The sequence below is a fragment of the Enhydra lutris genome, unplaced genomic scaffold (assembly GCF_002288905.1).
Source record: "Enhydra lutris kenyoni isolate GAN:26980312 unplaced genomic scaffold, ASM228890v2 scaffoldscaffold47, whole genome shotgun sequence".
NCBI lineage: Eukaryota > Metazoa > Chordata > Mammalia > Carnivora > Mustelidae > Enhydra > Enhydra lutris.
In genome coordinates, this window is record NW_019154131.1 from 6,173,572 (window position 1) to 6,192,796 (window position 19,225).

Below are 19,225 nucleotides of genomic sequence, written 5' to 3' on the forward strand. Positions count from 1 at the left end.
GTATGTTTTTGTTTTTTATAAATCATTTCATTTTGGCTTATTAGCTGTCACTTTGTTTTGTTCAGCATACTACCATTTTACCCCCATCTTTCGTTGTTGCTGTCATACATTTTACTTCTAAGCTTTTCTTAAGTCTCACAAAACACTTTATTATTTTTGATAAAGACATCAAATTATATTTTAAAGATTAGAAAGAAAGATTTTATATTTGCCTACATATTTACTTTATATAAATTTGTTTTTATTCAATTGGCTGGATCCAGTTTTCCATCTGGGAATATTTTTTTCTCCCTGTAGGAATCCTTTAATATTTATTACCTCTTTTTTCTGATTTTCTCATTCTAGCTTCAGTATGCCTAAAACTTTTTTGTTTTTATTCTCTCCTTTTTTTTTAATATCCTTGTAATTTTTAAATAGCTTCAGATTTACAGAAAACCTTGAAGATAGTAAAGAAAATCCCCCTATACACTACACCCAGTATTCTCTATATTAATATATTAGTGTGGTACATTTGTCACATTAATTAATATCAATATATTATTATTAACTAAATTCTATACTTTTTTAAAATTTCCTTGTTTTTTTCCCAATGCTTTTTCTATACAGGATCCTATCCAGGATATCATATTACATTTAGTTTTCATGTTTCCTTAAATTCCTCTTTGTTGTGACAGTTTCTCATATACTCCTTCTTTTTGATGACCTTGACAGTTTAGAAAATTAATAGTCAGTTTTTTAAACTGATGCTACATTGGAATGTGTCTGCTCTTCTTCTTATGATTAAACTTAGGTTGAGTTTTTTTGGTGAAAGACCAGAAGTCAAGTGATATTCTTGTAACATGGTATCAAGTGTATGTTAAATCTGATCTTGCAGCTGAAGTAGTGTCTGTCAGTAGCCGTAAAGTTACTGTTTCCCCTACTTCACATTAAGTACTTTATCATAAGGAAATCACTCTGCCACAAGTGATACTTGAGTGGGAAATTCTATAGTTTTTACACAGCCCCCCTCCTTTAGTCTTATCCTCTGCTGTTTCTTGGGGCAGCATGGATTTTCTCCATCCTATTCAGTAAGAATGTTTCATATATCTGTAATAAATTCTTCACACAGCCTGCATTCCCTCCTGTGTTCCCCATATCCCTAAGTGATTTTTGGAAATTTCATACATTAAGATTTACTCTTTGTATTGTAAAGTTCTATGGACTTTGACTAATGTATAGTGTTATTTATACAACTTTATAGTTTCATGCAGAATAATTTTATTACCCTAACTTATCCCTTGTTCTTCACCTATTTAACTGCCTCTACCCCAAAACCCTGGCAATCACAGAACTGCTTATCATATCTATAATTTTCCTTTTCTAGGATGCCAGAAAGTTGTAAGCTTAAGGCATACAGCCTTTTCAGATTCATTATTTTCATTTGACAATATACCTTTAGTATTCATCCATGCTTTGCACTAGTTCATTCCTTTATATTGCTCAATAACGTTCCATTGTATGGATGTACCACTATTTGTTTATCTAGTCATTTCTTTGTTTTTGTTAGATTTTATTTATTATTTATTTGAGAGAGAGAGACAGAAAGAGCACAGGCAGGGGGAGGGGCAGAAGGAGAGGGAGAAGTGAGCAGAGAACCTGACACAAGACTCCATCCCAGGACTCTGGGATCATGACCTGAGCCAAAGGCAGATGCTTAACCAACTGAGCCACCCAATCGCCCATATGCAGTCATTTCTGATGGACATCTTGATTGTTTTTTATTTTAGTAATGATGAATAAAGCTGCTATAAACATTCAAGTGCACACTCCTGTGTAGAAATGTTTTCAAATCAGTTGGGTTAACACCTGGGAGTGTGATTTCTGGATCATATATCATATATAGGATTATGTTTAACTTTGGATAAACTGTCAAAGTGTCTTCAAAAGTAGCTGCAACATTATGCCTCCCATCATGCCTGCATGATGGATTTTAATGCTCAGCAACTTTTATTTTTTAGAGAAATTTATTTATTTTAAGTAATCTCCACACCCAAAGTGGGGCTTGAACTCATGACCCTGAGATCAACAGTTGGATTCTCTCTACTAACTGAACCAGCCACATGCCCCTTAGCATCTTTAGCAGCAAATAGTATTATTGAAATTTTATTTTGTTTTGATTTGTGCACTTCTATTATATATGCTGTGGCATTTCATTGCTTTAATTTGTATTTCCCTAGTGTGAAATGATAGTGAACATATTTTCTTAAAATATTTATTTATTTGAAGGAGAGCAAGAGAGAGTGAGAAAACACAGAGGGAGAGGAAGAAGCAAACTCCCTGCTGAGCAGAGAACCCAATGAGGGGCTCGATCCCAGCACCCTGAGAGCATAACCTGAGCTGAAGGCAGATGCTTAACTGACTGAGTCACCCAGGTTCTCTGAACATATCTTCATATGCTTGTCATCTGTGTATTTTCTTTGGTAAGATATCTGTTCAGATCTTTCGCCTATTTTTAATTTATTTTTACTTTTATTTTTATTTTTGTATTGAAGTATAGTTGACACATAAGGTTACACTAGCTTCAGGTGTACGACATAGTTATTTAATAAGTCTATACATTATATATACAGCTCACCACAAGTGTGGTTGTCTGTCACCTGTCTGTGACCATCTGTTACCATACAATGTTATTACAATACCATTGACTATCTTCCTTATGCTGTACCTTTTACTTCCATGACTTACTTCCTTCCATACCTGGAAGACTGTATTTCCCACTCCCCTTCACCCATTTTGCCCATCCTCCCATCACTTCCCCTCTGGACAACATCAGTTTGTTCCCTGTATTTATGGAACTCTTTCTGCTTTTTGTTTATTTTTTAGATTCCACATATAACAAATGATATCTTATTTGCCAAACAGACACATGAAAAGATGCTCAACATCACTAATGAATAGGGAAATGTACACCAATCCACAATGAGATATCACCTTAAACCTGTCAGAATGGCTAGAATCAAAAAGACAAGAAATTAGTGTTGGTGAGGATGTGAAGAGAAGGGAACTATTGTGCACTGTTGATAGAAATGTATATTGGTACAGACATTGTGGAAAACAATATGGGGGGGGTTCCTTGAAAAATGAAGATAGAAATACCATATGATCTAATAATTCCATTATCAGTTATTTACTGAAAGATAATAAAAACACTAAGTTGAAAAGATATATGTGCCCTTGCATTTATTGCAGCATTGTCTGTAATAGCCAAGACATGGAAACAACCCAAGTGTATATCAATAGCTGAATGAATAAAGAAGATATGAGATGTTTATACGTAGACATATACACACACAATGGAATATTACTTAGCCATAAAAAGAATAAGGTCTTGCCATTTGTGAAAACACAGCTGGACCTAGAGAGTATTATGCTAAGTGAAATAAGTCTTTTGCCTCGTTTTAATAGGGTGGTTTATTTTCCTTTTATTGATTTTAAGATTTCTTTGTATATTTCAAATATAAATCCTTTATCAGATATGTGTTTTTATCAGATAAATGTATAGAAAATATTTTTCCCCATCTGCAGTGACATTTTGATTCTCTTACCAATATCTCAAAGAAGAACTTTTTCATTTTGATAAAGCTTATCTATTATCTTTTTCATTTTGATAAAGCTTGTCTATTTTTCTTTCATGTTTTTTGCTTTTGGTGGTGTTGAGTTTACAAATTAATCACCAAACTGGAGGTCATATAAAAATTTCTCCTGGGGTGCCTGTGTGGCTCAGTTGGTTAGGTGTCTGCTTCCAGTTCAGGTCATGATCCCGGAGTCCTGGGATCAAGCCCCATTTGGGCTCCCTGTTCAGCGGAGAGTCTGCTTCTCCCTCTGCCCCTCACCATGCTTTTGCTCTCTCTCACTCACATGCTCTCGCTCAAATAAATAGAATTAAAGAAAAAAATTCTCCTTTTTTTTCAAGAAAATATGTGGTTTTGAATTTTACATTTAAGTTAATGATAGACTTCACCTTATTGTTAGGAAATACGTAAGGTATGTGTCTAGGTTCACATGTGTGCATGTATGTATATGTGTGTATGGATATCCAGTTGTATCAGCAACATTTGCTGAAAGACAATCCTTTCTCCCTCGAATTCTGTCTTTACCCCTGTTAAAAACCAGTTGACTATATTTCCATGGGTCATTTCTGGACTTCTATTTTGTTTCATTGACTTATATTTTAGTGGCAATGTCTATATTTTATAGTCTGTGTTCTGTATTTTATTTGTTGTTCTTTGTTTATACCTTATTTATAAGTTTAGTGTCTTTATTTTTCTTTTTTAAATTTTTTTCAGTGTTCCAAAATTCATTGCTTATGCACCATACCCAGGGTTCCATGCAATACGTGTTTTCCTTAATACCCACCACCAGGCTCACCCAACTCCCCACCTCTCTCCCCTCCAAAACCCTCAGTTTGTTTCTCAGAGTCCACAGTCTCTCATGCTTTGTCTCCCCCTCCGATTTCCCCCATCTCACTTCTCTTCCTCTCTCAATGTCCTCTGTGTTATTCCTTATGCTCCTCAAGTAAGTGAAACCATATGATAATTGCAGTGTTTTTATTTTAACCAATACTACAGTAATTTGATTACTGTAGCTTCATACTTACTGAAATTGGGTAGTGTGATGCCTCCAACTTTGTTCCTAGTATTGTATGGGTTATTCTATGTCTTCTGCCTTTGCATATAAATTTTAGATTCATTTTCTTTATAACCACGAAATAGTTTGCTGGGTTTTCATTGCATTTTAATTGTGTTGAATCTATATATCAAACTGGCATTACTATTATTACTTGAAATCTCTTAGGGCAGTTTAGAGGGAGAAAGAGAAAAAAAAAAAACTCCATTCATTCCTTCTCTTTCTTCCTTTCCTTTTGTTGATCCAAGTCTAGCCAATGTGAATTTCTTTATGCTTATAATATTTTTTATATTTATTATAGGAATAATAATACATTTTTTCACATTTTAATTGTGGAAGCAGTCTTTGTTTCTCCTTCCTTTAGAAGGATAATTTTGCTTGGTGCAAAATTTTAGGTTAGTAGTTGTTTTTTCTTTCAACACTTTAAATAGTTTACTTCATTCTCTTGTTGCTTGCATGGTTTGTGATGACAAGTCCTCTATAACTCTTATCTTGCTTCTTTATAGATAAGGTATACCCTCAATCCCTGGCTTTTTTCAATTTTTTTCACTTTGTGCTTGGTTTCTGGCAATTTTGAATATGGTACACTAGGTGTGTTTTTGTGGTTGCTGCTATTTATTCTTCCTGGTGTATTCATTATTTCCTGGGTGTGTGACTTATTAGTTGGAATGTCTTCTTAAGGGATGAACCAATGAATGACACTAGTTACTAACCCCACAATAAGTACTTTTGAACAAATTGTTAACCCTTAATTCTTATTCCTTAATAGTATTAGGACTAAGAAAGTCCTCTGTGCTGGATATCAAAAGGCTCGATTTTAACTGAGATAACGATGAAGGTAATTTCATATGTTACATATTTCAGATATCTTTCCTAGACTCCTCATGGTTGGTGAGGGGAGAAATGTTACAAAATGGCAAATACCTCTCTGAAATGAATTGAAAATTCTGACTGAAGGTGACCTCTAGGCTGGCTGCAAAATAAAAAATCATATTGAATCATAGGAAGAACTCTACTAGCCCAATAATTCAGTGTGATCAGGATGAAATAGTTAATCACTTAATAGATATTTATGAATCTCCTTTTAGGTAACCATCATTTAATAACACGTTTTCTTCAACTCAAATACAAAAACATGTATTTTACTTTCTCGGTCACACAAAACTGTACATTTCTTGATACCCATTTTTCAAAGAGAAAACGAAGAACATTAAAAAATTTATGAATGATGAAATTCACAAAAGTTACAAAGCACTTTTCAGACCAATTATTATAGTTAGAGTTAATTCTATTGTCCAGTAAGATATTTTCTAGTCAATATTTTAAAATCATTCAAATGCTATATTCCAATTTTTAAATATTTATTATTATTAATATTATTAACATCAATATTGCCAGTAATTACAATAAACAGTTTTATCCAACAAAACACTGTTACAATCCTAAACTTATCTCTAAATAAAAAGAATAAAATAATATTTTAGGTTATACATTCAATATTGATGCAAACAAAAATTTACTTTCTCACTTCTTTCAATTCCTCTCTGCTACTCTGTGTTTATTTATCTGGAACAGATGAAAGTCTAAAAAGCAATGGAGAACAGAATTAGCCGGGACAAGGACTACACTTTCATTGGCATAATTATGAATGCATTTGAAATACCTTTCTTAACTCCCATTTTGGGCTATACTCAGCAGGATTAAAAGATTTAGATCTGGATTAAAGGATTAGGTAATTCATAAGCCAGTGTTTCATTTTAGAAAAAAAGGAAACATATCCATTCAGATTCTTTGTGTCAAGGGATGAATGACTATTTATTCTGCACAAGCATGCTTTCTTCCATTTAAGCTAACAATACACGCATGTTTTTTTCCAATCTTTGGCCATGTTGATCCCCTACTCATCTTTCACACTGAATGCTTGCATATGCCTTTGGGCTATAAAAATACACTGCGATTGACTTAAGTATCACTAACTCTGATGGTGATACTCTTAGGTAATAGCTACTGCAAATAATAAGAAATATGACCACAAAAACAGAAAAAATCTGAATATAAGGATATGAGTACTCCCTAAATATTTTATTTTGATTTGGGGGAAAATACAGGAAGTCTTTTTTAGATATTTGTATTTTCAGCTTGGGTTAAAGGTTTTGCTAAGTCTTAGCTGAAAAAACAACAACAACAACAAAACCCAAAAAACTTAGCATTCCAAAGAATATTTTCACAAGTAATTCATCAAATGACACTTGAATGGTTTTCACTCTTCCCTTTGATGAAAATGCATATGCCTTTGATACCTGCAAAGATAGCCTTGGTTAGCGATTTGGTTGGACCACGGTGTTAAGCTGCCAAATTTCTCAGTCTAAAAGATCCTTGCAAAGTGAAGCTTCTTGATCTTGCCATCATATTTATATCAGAAACTATCTAAAAATCTAAATTGGATTCCATGAGAAATTTTGACTCTCCTATGGCAAAAAGCCCATAGATGGTTCTGGATGAACTAGAACCTCAACAAACTATATAGTGCTTTATTTGTGAAAAGTCATATAGACTCATGAACCTCTGGAAAAAAAAATGACGTATTTCCATTTCTGTTAATTCAAATAATTCTACCTTTTCTCCCTTTCTTCCTTATTCTTAAGGGTTGCTCTCTCAAAAACATTCTGAATATTTAAAAATTTATCCATCAGTTTTCCTATCTTGTGTATTCTCAGTCTTTTCTATTCTTTACATTTCAAATTTAAAGACCAATAGACCACACTGGCTGGTTATCTCTGGCCATTGCCTTCAAGAGGCATCTAACTACTGTCTCCATTTCCTTGTCTATCCTCATGTTTATCTTCTTAGTTGGAGAAAAATTATGTTACTCTAAAAAAGAAACCTTACTGCTGACTGAAGTCCCGCTAAAATATTCCTGGTGATTAATGTTCGCTCATCTCTTGCATTGCCATAAGAGATGCTCTTCAAGAAGAAGTAATTAAAAGTAGATAAGAGCATAGATATTGGAGCCAGATAGTTTGATTCACCTGGTTTGACCAGTTGTTATCTTATGATCTTCACAATTTGGTTATGTGCCTCAGTTTCCCTGTTTATAAAATTAGGACAAGAATAGTGCTTAAGCAATAGCTGGCTCATAGAAGTGCTTGTATTTAATTTGCAACGAAACAGAAACATTATTAAGACATTACTCAGAGACATATCCACTGAATTATTTCCAGTTCTCAGGTAATATCTGATTGATTAGGAAGACTCCCGGTAATGTATCTTTTGTTGAAAGCTAATTTAAAAAAAAAAAGCCAATTCAATATACATAAATTACTAAATTCAATTTTGTGGACTTCACAATTTTGAAGTTTCCTTAGATTTGTGTTTTGGAAATATATTATGGTAGCATTTTTAAGTTGTATAAATGAGAAAACAATACCCACTCCATGGTTTTAAATTTTCTTCATCATTTTGTTAACTAGTCAGCAACTTCCCTAAAGTGCTAGAAAACCACAGCAGATGTAAATCAACCGAATATAGTTTCATTTTCTTCAGAACTATATTACCTAGAAAAATTAATTTGAAATAAATTGAATGATTATTTACTATACTGTCTTTTTAGATATTTCCTGTTTCATATATTTTGTGATATAAAATTATAAAACTGCTTGATATTTTTCTGCTCCCAAGCAATTTGACTTTCAAATTTTAAACATCGCCATGTTTCTTTAATTGCCAGACAATACCAATTTAATGATTACCTATTACGTGTTCAGCACCTTCCTAAATACTGTAGGCAATTTTCAAGACAACACAACAGATTGTCTAGAAAAAATTAATTTAGTAGTATGTGGATCCATCAGATAAACAGAATATAATTAAGCAGTCAGGAAGCTATGTAATATTCAAGGTTTATTACATTTTCAAGTTTTGTTTTTGTCTCTACAAAATATTTAGAACCTCAGATTACGTATATTAGATTTTATATATATGTGTGTGTGTGTGTGTGTATATGTATATATATATATATATATATATATATATATATATATATATATATATAATACATTTTTCTCTGTGAATGGTTAGCCACTGACAATAGAAAGAAATGGGCCTATTCTCATTTGCTTACCTTAAAACCACAGACATTTAAACTTCTTGGGGCAGTTTACTTGGGGTAGGGGAAGGTAAAATTGGAGATCTTCACAGAACTTGCCACTCCTTTGAAAAATCAGTTATGCAATTCATTACATTCACTGGGAATACATTTCAGTTCCTCTGAAATAAACTGTAATTAATTTTTTGCTTTCTTCCATAAATTTTCAGACAACTAGATGGAAAGAAATACCAAAGGGGGGGTGCCTGGGTATCTCAGTGTGTTAAGCCTCTGCCTTTGGCTCAGGTCATGATTTCAGGATTCCTCCTCCTGAAGGAGGAGGAATCCTGAAGGAGGAGTCGTCAAGATGGCAGAGAAGTAGCAGGCTGAGACTACTTCAGGTAGCAGGAGATCAGCTAGATAGCTTATCTAAAGATTGCAAACACCTACAAATCCAACGGGAGATCGAAGAGAAGAACAGCAATTCTAGAAACAGAAAATCAACCACTTTCTGAAAGGTAGGACTGGCGGAGAAGTGAATCCAAAGCAACGGGAAGATAGACCACGGCGGGGAGGGGCCGGCTCCCGGCAAGCAGCAGATCAACGGAGCACAAAATCAGGACTTTTAAAAGTCTGTTCCGCTGAGGGACATCGCTCCAGAGGCTTAACCGGGGTGAAGCCCACACGGGGTCAGCGTGGCCTCAGGTCCCGCAGGGTCACAGAAGGATTGGGGATCTCTGAGTGTCGCAGGGCTTGCAGGTATTAGAACAGGGAAGCCGGCTACAGAGACAGAGCCAAGGAGTGAGTTCTAAACTCGGGGTTACCTTGAACCAGTCGCAGGCTCGGTCAGCTCGGAGCGTGGCCAGAGGCCAGGGTGACAGGAGTAATTGGGCTCTGTTCTGAACCTCTTTTTATCCCCTTTCTCCCCCCTCATGATTTGGGATCTCTTCTGATTTGGTTAAAGCATATTTTCCTGGGGTTGTTGCCACCCTTTTAGTATTTTATTTGCTCCTTCATATACTCTTATCTGGACAAAATGACAAGGCGGAAAAATTCACCACAAAAAAAAAAAAAAAAGAACAAGAGGCAGTACCAAAGGCTAGGGACCTAATCAATACAGACATTGGTAATATGTCAGATCTAGAGTTCAGAATGATGATTCTCAAGGTTCTAGCCGGGCTCAAAAAAGGCATGGAAGATATTAGAGAAACCCTCTCCAGAGAGATAAAAGCCCTTTCTGGAGAAATAAAAGAACTAAAATCTAACCAAGTTGAAATCAAAAAAGCTATTAATGAGGTGCAATCAAAAATGGAGGCTCTCACTGCTAGGATAAATGAGGCAGAAGAAAGAATTAGCGATATAGAAGACCAAATGACAGAGAATAAAGAAGCTGAGCAAAAGAGGGACAAACAGCTACTGGACCATGAGGGGAGAATTCGAGAGATAAGTGACACCATAAGACGAAACAACATTAGAATAATTGGGATTCCAGAAGAAGAGGAAACAGAGAGGGGAGCAGAAGGTATATTGGAGAGAATTATTGGAGAGAATTTCCCCAATATGGCAAAGGGAACAAGCATCAAAATCCAGGAGATTCAGAGAACCCCCCTCAAAATCAATAAGAATAGGTCCACACCCCGTCACCTAATAGTAAAATTTACAAGTCTTAGTGACAAAGAGAAGATCCTGAAAGCAGCCCGGGAAAAGAAGTCTGTAACGTACAATGGTAAAAATATTAGATTGGCAGCAGACTTATCCACAGAGACCTGGCAGGCCAGAAAGAGCTGGCATGATATATTCAGAGTACTAAACGAGAAAAACATGCAGCCAAGAATACTATATCCAGCTAGGCTATCATTGAAAATAGAAGGAGAGATTAAAAGCTTCCAGGACAAACAAAAACTGAAAGAATTTGCAAATACCAAACCAGCTCTACAGGAAATATTGAAAGGGGTCCTCTAAGCAAAGAGAGACCCTAAAAGTAGTAGATCAGAAAGGAACAGAGACAATATACAATAACAGTCACATTACAGGCAATACAATGGCACTAAATTCCTATCTCTCAATACTTACCCTGAATGTGAATGGGCTAAATGCCCCAATCAAAAGACACAGGGTATCAGAATGGATAAAAAAACAAAACCCATCTATATGTTGCCTACAAGAAACTCATCTTAAACCCGAAGACACCTCCAGATTTAAAGTGAGGGGGTGGAAAAGAATTTACCATGCTAACGGACATCAGAAGAAAGCAGGAGTGGCAATCCTTATATCAGATCAATTAGATTTTAAGCCAAAGACTATAATAAGAGATGAGGAAGGACACTATATCATACTCAAAGGATCTGTCCAACAAGAAGATCTAACAATTTTAAATATCTATGCCCCTAACATGGGGGCAGCCAACTATATAAACCAATTAATAACAAAATCAAAGAAATACATCAACAATAATACAATAATAGTAGGGGATTTTAACACTCCCCTCACTGAAATGGACAGATCATCCAAGCAAAAGAGTAACAAGAAAATAAAGGCCTTAAATGACACACTGGACCAGATGGACATCACAGATATATTCAGAACATTTCATCCCAAAGCAACAGAATACACATTCTTCTCTAGTGCACATGGAACATTCTCCAGAATAGATCACATCCTGGGTCCTAAATCAGGTCTCAACCGGTATCAAAAGATTGGGATCATTCCCTGCATATTTTCAGACCACAATGCTCTGAAGCTAGAACTCAATCACAAGAGGAAATTTGGGAAGAACCCAAATACATGGAGACTAAACAGCATCCTTCTAAAGAATGAATGGGTCAACCAGGAAATTAAAGAAGAATTGAAAAAATTCATGGAAACAAATGATAATGAAAACACAACGGTTCACAATCTGTGGGACACATCAAAGGCAGTCCTGAGAGGAAAATATATAGCAGTACAAGCCTTTCTCAAGAAATGAAAAGGTCTCAGGTACACAACCTAACCCTACACTAAAGGAGCTGGAGAAAGAACAAGAAAGAAACCCTAAACCCAGCAGGAGAAGAGAAATCATAAAGATCAGAGCAGAAATCAATGAAATAGAAACCAAAAAAACAATAGAACAAATCAACGAGACGAGGAGCTGGTTCTTTGAAAGAATTAATAAGATTGATAAACCCCTGGCCAGAGTCATCAAAAAGAAAAGAGAAAGGACCCAAATAAAAAAATCATGAAAGAAAGAGGAGAGATCATAACTAACACCAAAGAAATACAGACAATTATAAGAACATACTATGAGCAACTCTACGCCAACACATTTGACAATCTGGAAGAAATGGATGCATTCCTAGAGACATATAAACTACCACAACTGAACCAGGAAGAAATAGAAAGCCTGAACAGACCCATAACCAGTAAGGAGATTGAAACCGTCATTAAAAATCTCCAAACAAACAAAAGCCCAGGGCCAGATGGCTTCCCAGGGGAATTCTACCAAACATTTAAAGAAGAACTAATTCTTATTCTCCTGAAACTGTTCCAAAAAATAGAAATGGAAGGAAAACTTCCAAACTCATTTTATGAGGCCAGCATCACCTTGATCCCAAAACCAGACAAGGATCCCATCAAAAAAGAGAACTGCAGACCAATATCCTTGATGAACACAGATGCAAAAATTCTCACCAAAATACTAGCCATAGGATTCAACAGTACATTAAAAGGATTATTCACCACGACCAAGTGGGATTTATTCCAGGGCTGCAAGGTTGGTTCAACATCCGCAAATCAATCAATGTGATACAACACAATAATAAAAGAAAGAAGAAGAACCATATGATACTCTCAATAGATGCTGAAAAAGCATTTGATAAAGTACAGCATCCCTTCCTGATCAAAACTCTTCAAAGTGTAGGGATAGAAGGCACATACCTCAATATTATGAGGATTCCTGGGATTGAGCCCCGCATCGGGCTCTCTGCTCAGCAGGGAATCTGCTTCCCCCTCTCTCTCTGCATACCTTTCTGACTACTTGTGATCTCTCTCTTTGTCAAATAAATAAATAAAGTCTTAAAAAAAAAAAAAGAAATACCAAAGGTATTTTTAAACATATAAAAAATTCTCAGATCAATGGTTAGCCAATAAGTGATGGCATTTCTAATTCCAATAACATATATAGATCAAACTTCTGTAATTCAACTATAATTGTCTTTTCATTAAAATTATTTCATATCTAGTTTTATAGATCTTTGAAAAACATCATTTCCAATTCTGTTAATTCAATTTTTCTGCCAACTTTTATCCTTCACCTATTTTGTGTCTTTTTTCCCAGTTACTTTTGATCAGATTGACTGATCTAAGACAAAAAAATAAAATAAAATAAAATAAAATTTACAACTGTATTTTGACCAATATGATACACGTATTTATTTACCATGTATTTATGTATTTGTTTACTTATATTTTAGAGAGAGAGATTGCACAGATGGCAAGGCGAGGGGCTGAGGGAGAGATAAAGAATCTTAAACAAGCTTCAAGCACAAAGCAGAGCCCCACTTGCGACGTGATCTTGTGACTCTGAGATCATGATCTGAACCAAAATCAAGAGTCAGATGCTTGGGGTGCCTGGGTGGCTCAGTGGGTTAAAGCCTCTGCCTTCGGCTCAGGTCATGATCCCAGGGTCCTGGGATCGAGCCCCGCTGGCTCTCTGCTCAGTGGGGAGCCTGCTTCCTCCTCTCTCTCTCTGCCTACTTGTGATCTCTGTCTGTCAAATAAATAAATAAAATCTTAAAAAAAAAAAAAAAGTCAGATGCTTAACTGACTGAGCCACCCAGGTGCCCTGGTACATATATTTAGTAATTGACAAATAATTTTTATTCTTTCCTCTTAAAATCATCCATATTATTTTCTGTTTATTTCCATTGCATGATATTTTCTTTCTTAAAAATGCAGAATATATTAATAAAAGAAACAGGATTTCTAGTAGATTCTAATAAATGTGTAAGATTGATATGGCTAAAATAAAGCAAAAAATGTAATGACAAAAATTACTGAAAGGAAAGAAAGGCAGTAAAATTTTAACAGATTTTTGAAAGTAAGATTATGGATAGAAAATAGCATACTAGTTGCTATTAATACTACACTCATATTCCCTCTGATCTGCTTTTCATGCACAATGGTTCTGTCTGACACTTTGTGCCCTTTTCCAGTACTAGCATCTCTGTCAGAGTTCTGTTTCCTAGGCTGTGAGAACCTACTCCATATCCCATGTACACCAGAGAGCAGCAGGTAGCCCTGATCCAATGATTAGTAGGTGTGAGACTCTAGATACACCAATTTCCCTGCCCCCTTCTTGTATCAACACTGGGTCTGCTGAGCTCCAAGGTGGGATTAAACTAAAAAATTCTCTTGGGATTTTGCTTGATTCAACACCCTTGTTTCACTTCCATTCCTTCCTATTCCACTGCCTCAACTCTCTATTGGTTTTCCCTGGGAACACTGCCCAATAAACCACTTTCTAAAAATTCCTCACTTCAGGATCTGCTTTGGAAAACCAACCCAAATACAGTGGTAACTGATTTAGTCTAGTGAATGAAGTCACCATGTAGGTTTGTGCTGAAAGACACATTGATGTTGATCAATCATCAATGATAATTTAAAAAGGAAGACAATCAATCCTGCAAAACCCCTAAACATTTCAGTATTTATGGAGACATGCTGAGAAACAAGGTATATACAGTGAGTGTTAAAAAAAAAAAATGAGATTGGTTGAAAATCTGTTTAAAAACATTTTGATTTTCATGTCTTACATCCTCACGTACTTGTCCCCTGCAGGAAAACAGACTGGATTTGAAGATACTAAGAACTGTAGAAAATAGGAATAAGAGGGATTACATGAATCACTACATATAAAACTATGGGGTCCTTATCTTTCTTTCCCTGATTCCCCAAAAATTAGGAGTCAAGTTCATATGATCTACCTCAATTGGATACCTCCACCAAAGTTTAGAAAACTATCATGACAAAAAAATAATTCTAAGGAAAGGGATTTCACATACTAATAGTTGTCAGTCTCCCACTGAAGATGTAAGATTGACATTTAAACACCATCAAGGGGCCAGCTCTGTCAAAGCAGTCACAGATTAGGGAGGGCAGTTAGGGATCTCCAGCAACATAGGGAAAAGCTCTCCAAAAAATGAGAGATCAAAACAAACAACAAAGAAACACCTAAAAAACAGAGAACAAAAGAAAACTTCAATAATTTATTTTGAGGATAAGCAAAATGTTGCATATAAACATAAAGAATGATACGTTATAAATCAGAAATTCAGAGGACAAGGAAACTCTTACAAATTATAAAGGTAATTTCTCCATATTTCTATCCCCTCAGAATGTTGCGACGATAAATTAAATAAAATCTCTCCAAATGTAGGAAAAATTAAAAACAATCAGTTGGAAAATATAGATATAATTAATAATTTGGACTATCAATCCAAAATTACCAACATTTCAAATAAAAAAAAAAAGGATAACTGAGAGAGGAAATTGTCTACAAAATAGTAGAAAATAGTTTTCCTAAAAGCAAGGATTCCAGTGTCTAGAATGAAAGAAGCCACCAAAATAGGAAAAAAGATCTTGAGTGTCCAGAAATAAGGACATGAAAAAAAAAAATTCACACAAACATAAAAGGAAAAAAATGATATCATTTCCTTAAAATACACTTAATCTTATAAAACAGTACCTTTGTTACTGCTCCAAGGATGGGTGGGAGATAGATTTAAGAAATTTCCTGACACTGAAGCCTTCAAATAATTACCTCTTATAGCCACTTTTTAGAAATTTACTCGAAAATGGACTTTAGCAAAACAAGGGGTAAATTAAAAATGGAAAAATGACGGGTAAGTCAAGCAGTAAATTCTGTTCACTCATTGAGTTTAAATTATATTAAAAAAGAAGCAATAAGTAAGTATAAAATAGATCGTGATAAATGTTAAATGGGAAAGGAAAGAAGGATAAATCTATGATTAGAAGAATACTTCAATTAAGGTGCCAAACTTCTCTGAATGAAATGCAGAAGAGCCAAATGAAGACATGGAAGAAAAATGTTCTAGGCAAAAGATGGAGCAATAGGCCCTTGAGTAGGGAACATGTTCGGTTTGCTCAACAACAGCAATGAAGCCAGGGTCGTTAAATGCAGATAACGAGCTGGGTCGGAGCTGGAGAAACGAAGTAGTAAGAGGCTAGCTAGGTCATGTGGGGCAGTTTGGCCTTGACTAGGATTTCAGAATTTATTCTAAGAGTGATTCCCCATGAGAATCTGCCAGAGGATTTGGGGCAAGGGAGTAGTATGACCTAATTTATATCTTAAAACCCTGCTGGATAGAGAACAGCGGGTAGGAGTTCGTGCATAGCAGTAGAAAGACAAGGCAGTCTACTGTACTGTTTTTTTATCTTCTTATCTTTCATGATAAGATTCTTATGACTCTTTTGTCCTCAAAATAACATTTTTATCCATACCATAACCTTGTCATTTCTGTTTTTATTTGGGACATTTTGGCACTTAAGTCTATAAGCATGATGTGAATAAAAACCAACCCAAAATCCCAGATGTGATTTCCCTAGAAATCAGTTCCCATGTAATCAGATGATTTTTTTTCATTTGTAACTATCCGTTATGACTTTTGTCAACAAAGGTTATATGTTGCTGAAATGTATTTGTAAATTATTGAACCAGTTATCAAATGGCTGAAATATTTTAATAACATGATATTAAGATAACATTCTTAAGCTTTAAAACTCAATAATAAAGTGAGTAAGAAAGAGAGGAAAAATAATGAGTGATTAGTCTGTATGCATCAGATTTTTAACTCTTGCAAGAACAAACCTGAATCATAGATAACCATCACCCTAATGCATCATCATCATTAGCACATAAAGTTAACTTAATAGTTGAATTAACTATATGAAGAGACAATTACCCATTTCCTACTTATGTGAAGTTTATTTTCTTTTGGTATTTTATTTTCCTTCCTGGTTTGCCATTTGATTATCTTTCTCAATAGAGGAGACAGAATACTCTTAATTAAAAGAAGTATATATTTCTTAAGTGAGAGAAAGGTCTATTTTAAAGCTGTCATCAGTACATTAAATTTACCCTGGGACATATGCTAAATATGGAAACTGGTGTCATAGTGTGCTTCTGGTCCTCTGGGAAACTTTTTTTTTTTTAACTCAACAGGCTATGAAGATCATCATAAATCCTTACAACAGTGATCCAGAAACTGCTAGTAACTGCATTCTTGCATGTTAAAGATGTGCAGGGTCAGCAAAGAGCTACTAATGACAAGCATGAAGAAGACGAAAATCATGGCCTGCCTTCACAAGGGAATCTTTACATGCAGACTAGAGTTTTCAAGCTTAAAGTTGTCAAGAAGCTTTGCTGCCACAAATTCCAAATGATGCACTGATTAAGAAAGGTCAGTATGTCTTTTGAGAAGTTGGCAGTCATGATATAGTAACTATGCAAAGCTGCAAGTCTCTGGAGTAGTATTTGTGTCTAATCTATATGGTCACAGGAAATATAACTGCCAAGAATGCCATATTTATCATCTTGAGTAGTTTTATCAGCACTACCTGATGTCGCACTCAAAAGAAAAATTACCAAAAATTTGCTTGGCCATTCAATCATGTATTCTTTGTGAAATGTGCCTGGGGCAGACTCTGTGCCTGGTGATCAGGATATAAAGATGAAAATAAGATACTGTCCCTGTCTTCATTATGGTCAAAAAAATAAGAGGGAAACAGATAAAGAAAATACTATAATATAGTGTGATAATTGCTATAGTAGAAGTAAATTAAAATATCAGGGATGTGTTAAATAGGCCTAGAGGAGTCTTTGCAAAAAATACATCTGTAACCTATGAATAAAAAATAACTTACAGAAGACATAATTAAAGATGCTTATTTATGCATTAGAAAAAAAGTTATTTTTCACATTCTCTAAATTCTTTATTCTAACACCTCTAATACTAAAATCTCTCAGTTCTGATTCTAACCCTATTGGTTGTTTTTTTTTTTTTTTTAACTAACCACACAAGCAAGGGTCATTTCCTCATCAATTTACAGATCATATGAATATTTATTACATTTCTATATGATTGCTCTTTCTAGAATCTATTAATAACATTGTAAGCAAAAGTAGACTCTTTTTTGGTGATATAACTTATATTCTGTAAGAGGATCTTAGTAAGATTATTTTAAAAATTTGACGAGTTTATTCATTATACATATATATATGGAAAGTGAACTACCTATAATAACCAAAGAAATAACCAGAGAAAAAGAAAACCACAGTACTTATGTGAATTCAGGATTTATTTTACATCTGTTTTTATCTAGCAGTGTTATACTTGCAGAAGGATAGACATATAGATGAATGGGAAATAGTAGAGTTTAAAAATAGATCTACATATATTTGGTCAACTAACTTTTTTTTTAAGTGCCAGTGCAATCAATGGGAAGAGGAAAGCTTTTTCAGAAATGGTGCTGCGACAATTGGCTATCCAAAAGGGAAAATAAAATGAACTTCTACCCTTCCCTCACATCATACATAAAAAGTAACACAGAATGGATCATGAGTCTAAAAGTAAAAGTAAAAGTATAGTACTTTTAGAAGAAAATGTAATAGAAAATCTATGTGACTGTGGTATAGATAAAGATTTCTTAATTAGGTCATAAAAGCATAAGCCATAAAAGAAAAAAATAATAAATTGGGTATTATTAAAAAAAAAAAATTGCTCTGGGAAGACCCATTAAGAACAGAAAGAGCAAGTTACACCCTGAGAGAAAATAGTCATAATACATATAGCTGACAAAGGACTTATATTCATACTATATAAAGAACTCTTACAACCTAGTCATAAAGAAGATACATTCCCCAATAAGAAATGAGCATATTTGAACAGATATTTCACAAAAGAATCTATGGGAATAGCTAAGCTGTATGCAGCACATATGTGACAGCTTCTCATCAGGTAAATGCAAATTAAAGTCACAACAAGATTCTATTACACCCCTCTGAGAATGGTTAAAATTAAAAAGCTGGCAATATTTAGTATTATTAATTATATAGAACAACTTGAACTCTTATATAACTCTCTTATCCTGTTAATGTGAATATAAAACAGTACAATACAGTGTAAAACTACGAAACTTGTAACATCCTTAAAATGTGAAACTCTCACCTACCCTTTGATCTAAGGTATTATCTAAGTGACATAGATAATACCTCAATCAGGTTTGTAAAGACAGGCACAGATTAGATAGATCCATATATACATGATGGATGGGTGATTAAGAGTAAAAACCTGGGATCTTACAGGTCAAACTACTGCTTTAAAATCAATACTGAAAAAACAAATTAGCTGTCCATCACTTCCCAATGTTAAACCAAATAGAGGAGTGCATTTGGATTACTGAGCTATTGTAAGTCACCAA